Raw genomic sequence first — 6,753 nt, 5'->3', positions numbered from 1 at the left:
AAGCTTAGCGTGCAAGATGTCAAAAACTTCAAGGTTATGCTGCACGAGCTCAAGGAAGCTTTTCTCAAGAAACAAGAAGAAGCTAAAGGTTCTCGTGAGCGCATGAACAGTCTGGCTAACAAGTGCGTGCAAGCCTACAATGAAGCTGAGAAGCGCAAGGCTCTTGGGCGTCCTGGCATCGACCCCAGAATGACTGCAAAGAAGAAGAAGCCATCGAATGACAAATCTACACCTTCAAGGCGGGAAGAACCTCGCATTGTCTTCCCAAGCAGTATGTCCGGCTCGAAGCCAAAGGTCAAGTCAACTGCTTCAGAACTAAAATTAACAAGGGCTGCCGAGGCTGAAGCCAGAAAGAGGAAAAATCCTGAAGCTTCTGATGTCACTCCCTCCAAGAAGAAGCGAAAACCAAGAAAGATCGGGCTGCTCCCACAGAGCCCCTTGTTGTCGAGCCCATCTCGGTTGCTCGTCCTGACTCTTTGCATCAAGAACGATGGATGGTAGTTCATGAGCCTGCTTCCACAGAGGCTCCTGAAGCTGAAGACATTCCAGCAGTTGACCCCACCGCTGCGGAAGACATTGGTCACCATGACAATGTTGAAGATGATGTAGTTCTTCCTCAGATCGAGCACAACTTGGTATCATCGCCTGTTCTCACGAACAGCGAACTCATCAGCATTGGTCGTCCTCTGACGCCAATTGCTCAGGATGCATCATGGGCTGATCAACCACAACAATAAGACACCCCGAGTACTCCCCAACGACAAGTCACCCCACCAGTGCAAGAAGAAGATGACTTTGAGGCCCAGCCAACTCCATCTCCACAGGCGTCGCCAGCGTTACGCAGGCTTCGCAAAGGACCAAGGCCCCAAGTCCCTCTTTCGAGCGGTCCAGAAGGAGAAGTGCACCACCAATCTGTTGCACGTCAGGTGTTCCCAGAAGCCACTCCTACTATGAATGTCTCCGAGTCTGAAGCTAAAGTTGCTGAAGACAATCCGGCTGCATCAGCCGAAGAAAAACAAGCATAAGAACGTGCCCCTACTCCCCCCATCACTGAAGAAGCTGTTCCTTAAGTGAACATGTCGGTGCACGACCCTCCATCTCCTCAAGTTGAGGTTGAGAATCCTGAGGCTGCCCCCACTAACACCACTGAAGCCAATGACGTGGTCATGACTGAAGACAATGTGGAGCCTGCACCAAACACTGTGCCAGAAGCCAATGAAGCCAATGATGCACCTGCAACAGATGTGCAGCTTGATGCCTCTGTTGATACCACTGCTCCTCTTCTGCCACCAAGGCCACATACTATCGAGCAAGCGTACAACTATGGCCAGTTTATCACTATCAAATGGCCTCTTCTTGTTCCTCCACCTGCTGCTGGTCCCCAATTTGACTATCACGTCGAGCGCAGGCCTCAGGTTCAGAAGCCAATGCCAAGGCTGCCTAGGTTTCCAGGCACTGCATCTGCACTCGGATCATTCAACATCAATGGCTTCAAAGCACACAACACCTTCTTTGATAGCGCCAAGAACCCCTACTCTAAGGCAAGAATATCTTCTGATCGGTTCTGGAGCTATCAGCAGTGCAGTTATTACTCATGCATCCTATACAATCAAGGTCGTATTTTTCCACATATGCGTCTTGACACTGAAGCCATAACTGGTCTGCCCTATTTGGAAGAAGCGCTGGATTGCTTCAGAGAGTCTGGCTTGTTGCAGTTCGTCACTGACAAGGAGCACTGGAACGAAGAATTGCTGCTCCAATTCTATGCCACTCTTCATATTCGTGGCTACAACAGGGATCCAAAGACTTGGGTCCTTGAGTGGATGACTGGCAATGTTCATCATGAAGCCAAAGCCTTTGATGTCACTGAGCTCACTGGCCTGCCCACTCTAGGTGATCTTTATGAACCTGGTTGTCAGCTTCACGGTGCTGCTATGGAAAGCATTTTTCACAAGCCTAAACCCAACATGATTCAGATGCTTAGCATGATGAAGCCTTTGCCTCCCGGTGCTGAATATCCTAAGGAGTTCTTTGTTGAAGACCTTGAGTATCTGCCACATACTATCTATCACATTATAAGGCAAACTCTCTGGCCCATCAAAGGACATTCTCCACATGCAAAGCTTGAAGGGGCAATGAAGACTTTGGTCTTCCATATTCTTCACGGCAAAAGCTTCAATGCACAAGACTTCTTCATCCACCAACTTGCTGCATCAGGATCTGATCTCTTTGGCTTGAAGTTTTACGCTCCATGGATTATGCGTCTAATCAAACTACACTCAGCTGTCACCTATCAGCCCTCTGCTCGCAATCATCTGATTTTTCCGCCTGACGTCGATATGTCAGTTGAAGCCATCTATCCAGAGCCTGCCAAGGAGCCCCTTAGTCTTCAAAATGCTGATAATCAAAGCTTCTCACAACACATTGAAGGAGTCCAAGCAGTCACTCATGTTTATCCTCTGGCTGGTACTACCCGTGCACCTCATTGTGCCCTCACTGAAGCCACTGAAAGCACCATTGCACAACGGCCTAAGAAGCGATCTCGTGTTCTCAATGACCGAGAGCTTCTGGTTGCCCTTCATCAGAAACAGGATAAGCATCATGACTGGCTGAAGCGCCAAATGCAAAGCCTCTTGGTGGACGTAAACAGGATTCGCAACCTTGCCACCAAGAATGCCTTTGTCGCCCATGAAACTTGTCGGCGTACATGGAAAGGGCTGACGCTTATGTGTTCTGAAGATGATCTTCAAGATGATGGCTTCTCTGAACACTTCAAGTTTGACTCAACACCTCCGAGAAGGACTGTGCTGCGGCGTACTCCATCTCTTGAAGACTCTGAGTTCTCCTCCTCTGCTGCAACAGTGAATGCACGTGTCATCGATGATGAAGACGATGCTACTTCACCACCTTCAGCGCGAATCAACACTGCACCAAGTTCGTCTGCACCGCCAACCAACACCGACGACCTTGCTGCTTCACCATCTCCTCATGGGAATGAGTAGGTGCTCTATGTCTTCAAACCTTTTTGGTCCCTACTGACAAAAGGGGGAGAAGCATATGAGTTTGATAGTCTTCATGCGGGTCCATATGGGCGGTGGTTTTATATTTTGCCTAGTGTTTACAACTCTCGCATTTTGATACATTTGGTTATTTGAGTTGTAACACTTAAACTCGATGGTCGTCTGCTACTTATTTGCTATTCTGTGATGCGATGATAAATTCCGCATGTGCGATGATAACTTCCGCACTTAGGTCATTCTGCAGACGTCCATTTTTCATTATGCATGTCATTATCTTCATTACATCATATCTTGCATAATGAATTGTAATCATAGGTTGAAGAGGATCTCCACAAGTACAACCTGCCATGTGCATTTGCATTCCAAAAGCAAATTACTTATATGCACATCTTTAGGGGGAGCCCATGCAACTTATGAAGACAATACCCTATCCTTTACAATTTCACATATTTTATTCCCCGTTGAAAACTTCAACCAGTTTGCTATCAATCACCAAAAAGGGGGAGATTGTAAGTGCATCTAGTGCCACCCCTAGTTGGTTTTGGAGTATTGACGACAAACCTGGTTGAGGGACTAATGTGTTTGTGAGAATTGCAGGATAACACAGGTAGAAGTCCCTCATTGATTCGGTTTTCCTACCAGAGATGACCCCTAAAAATTTATGAAGACATTGAAGTCAAAGGTGGTATGTGAAGACATTCACATTGAAGACTATGACAAGAGAAGACATCACGTGAAGACTATGGAGCGCGAAGACTTAGTTGTTTCGTCGTTCTTTTTCTTCTTTGTTGAGTCATAGGAACCACCGTACTGTTAAGTGGGGTCCAAGAGAACCAGTCAGAATGACTGAAGTGATGCTTAACCAAAATCCTATGTCTTCGAGCGAAGACAATGAGAGCAAATCTTATCCAGAGCTGGGTAAGTCAGCTTTGCTTGTAGCCCAAGTAAAGTTGCCGTGTGTGCTTGAAATCTGACCGTTGCAACATGTGTCAGTTCCTTAGTGACCCAGGGTCATTTCGGACAAACCAGGTCGGGTTGCCTAGTGGCTATGAATAGCCCACCCCCTACAACCATAAACGATTGGCTGCTCAGAGTTAGTGTACGACTTTTGTCGTTTGAGAGAAACCCACCTGAAAGCCTTTGAGAGAGAATTCCTTGCGAGGATAAAGCCCTAACCACCCAGAGTCAAAGAGTGTTAGGCATCACTTAAGTCTTCCTGTCTGTGCGATCTGAAGACTTATTACACTTGAGGACTGTGAATCCTCCAGCCGGTTAGGCGTCGCGTTCTGAGCATCCAAGAGTCATTGTGGATCGCCGGTGAGCGAAGTCTGTGAAGGTTTGGGAGTCTACCTTGAAGACTTAACAGAGTGATTGGGCGAGGACTGGGTGTCCTTAGCTCAAGGCGAATAAGGTGAATACATGGTCTTCTGAGTTAAATCTCAGCCTCCCTAACCAGACGTACAGTTGTCACAGCAACTAGAACTGGTCCAAAAAATCATTGTCTTCAACGAGTCACTGGTTTCGTCCTTCCCATTCCTTTACTTACTGTTGGCCCTGGTGAAGTCATTGTATGATTGCATTATCTTTTGTCTTCACTGAGTAACTGATTGTTCTGATTGGCTTCACACTATCTTCCTACCTGATTTACACTGCCTAGCTGCTATTAGTCATTGTGCTTTCACTTCATTGAATACTTGACTATGGCTTGCTTAGTGTAGTCTACCTTCCGCTGCATGGTAATAGGTTTATTTCTATCGTTTGTCTTCGAAACTTCCATGTTTTGAAGACTTTCATAAAAATCGCTTATCCCCCCCCCCTAGTCGATCACTAGCACTTTCACTATATCATTTCCCATCAAAAGTATGTCATCCACATATAATATGAGAAATGCTACAGAGCTCCCACTCACTTTGTTGTAAACGCAGGCTTCTCCATAAGTCTGCATAAATCCAAACGCTTTGATAATTTCATTAAAGCGAATGTTCCAACTCCGAGATGCTTGCACCAGCCCATAGATGGAGCGCTGGAGCTTGCATACCTTGTTAGCATTCTTAGGATCGACAAAACCTTCCGGCTGCATCATATACAATTCTTCCTTAAGAAAGCTGTTAAGGAATGCCGGTTTGACGTCCATTTGCCATATCTCATAATCATAGTATGCGGCAATTGCTAACATGATTCAGATGGACTTCAGCTTCACTACGGGTGAGAAGGTCTCATCGTAGTCAACCCCTTGAACTTGTCGATAACCCTTAGCGACAAGTCGAGCCTTATAGATGGTAACATTACCATCCGCGTCCGTCTTCTTCTTAAAGATCCATTTATTCTCTATCGCTCGCCGATCATCGAGCAAGTCTGTCAAAGTCCATACTTTGTTTTCATACATGGATCCTATCTTGGATTGCATGGCTTCAAGCCATTTGTTGGAATCTGGGCCCGTCATTGCTTCTTCATAGTTCGAAGGTTCACTGTTGTCTAACAACATCACTTCCAGGACAGGGTTGCCATACCATTCTGGTGTGGAACGTGTCCTTGTGGACCTTTGAAGTTCAGTAGTAACTTGATCCGAAGTACCTTGATCATTATCATTAACTTCCTCTCTAGTCAGTGCAGGCACCACAGGAATATCTTCTCGAGCTGCGCTACTTTCCGGTTCAAGAGGCAGTACTTCATCGAGTTCCACTTTCCTCCCACTTACTTCTCTCGAGAGAAACTCTTTCTCCAGAAAGTACCCATTCTTGGCAACAAAGATCTTGCCTTCGGATCTAAGGTAGAAGGTATACCCAATGGTTTCCTTAGGGTATCCTATGAAGACGCACTTTTCCGACTTCGGTTCGAGCTTTTCAGGTTGAAGTTTCTTGACATAAGCATCGCATCCCCAAACTTTTAGAAACGATAGCTTAGGTTTCTTCCCAAACCATAATTCATACGGTGTCGTCTCAACGGATTTAGACGGTGCCCTATTTAAAGTGAATGTAGCTGTCTCTAGAGCGTATCCCCAAAATGATAGCTGTAAATTAGTGAGTGACATCATAGATCACACCATATCCCATAGAGTGCGATTACGACGTTCAGACACAGCGTTACGCTGAGGTGTTCCAGGCGGCATGAGTTGTGAAACGATTCCACATTTCCTTAAGTGTGTACCAAATTCGTGACTTAAATATTCTCCCCCACGATCTGATCGTAAGAATTTTATCTTTTGGTCATGTTGATTCTCTACCTCATTCTGAAATTCCTTGAACTTTTCAAAGGTCTCAGACTTGTGTTTCATCAAATAGACATACCCATATCTACTTAAGTCATCAGTGAGAGTGAGAACATAACGATAGCCACCGCGAGCCTCAATGCTCATTGGACCGCACACATCAGTATGTATAATTTCCAATAAGTTGGTTGCTCACTCCATTGTTCCGGAGAACGGAGTCTTGGTCATTTTACCCATGAGGCATGGTTCGCACGTGTCAAATGATTCGAAATCAAGAGACTCTAAAAGTCCATCTGTATGGAGCTTCTTCATGCGTTTGACACTGATGTGACCAAGGCGGCAGTGCCACAGGTATGTGGGACTATCATTATCAACCTTACATCTTTTGGTATTCTCACTATGAATATGTGTAACATCACGTTCGAGATTCATTAAGAATAAACCATTGACCAGCAGGGCATGACCATAAAACATATCTCTCATATAAATAGAACAACCATTATTCTCGGATTTAAATGAGTAGCC

The sequence above is a fragment of the Triticum urartu genome, chromosome 5 (assembly GCF_003073215.2).
Source record: "Triticum urartu cultivar G1812 chromosome 5, Tu2.1, whole genome shotgun sequence".
Taxonomy (NCBI): domain Eukaryota; kingdom Viridiplantae; phylum Streptophyta; class Magnoliopsida; order Poales; family Poaceae; genus Triticum; species Triticum urartu.
This window is presented reverse-complemented; position numbering follows the sequence as displayed.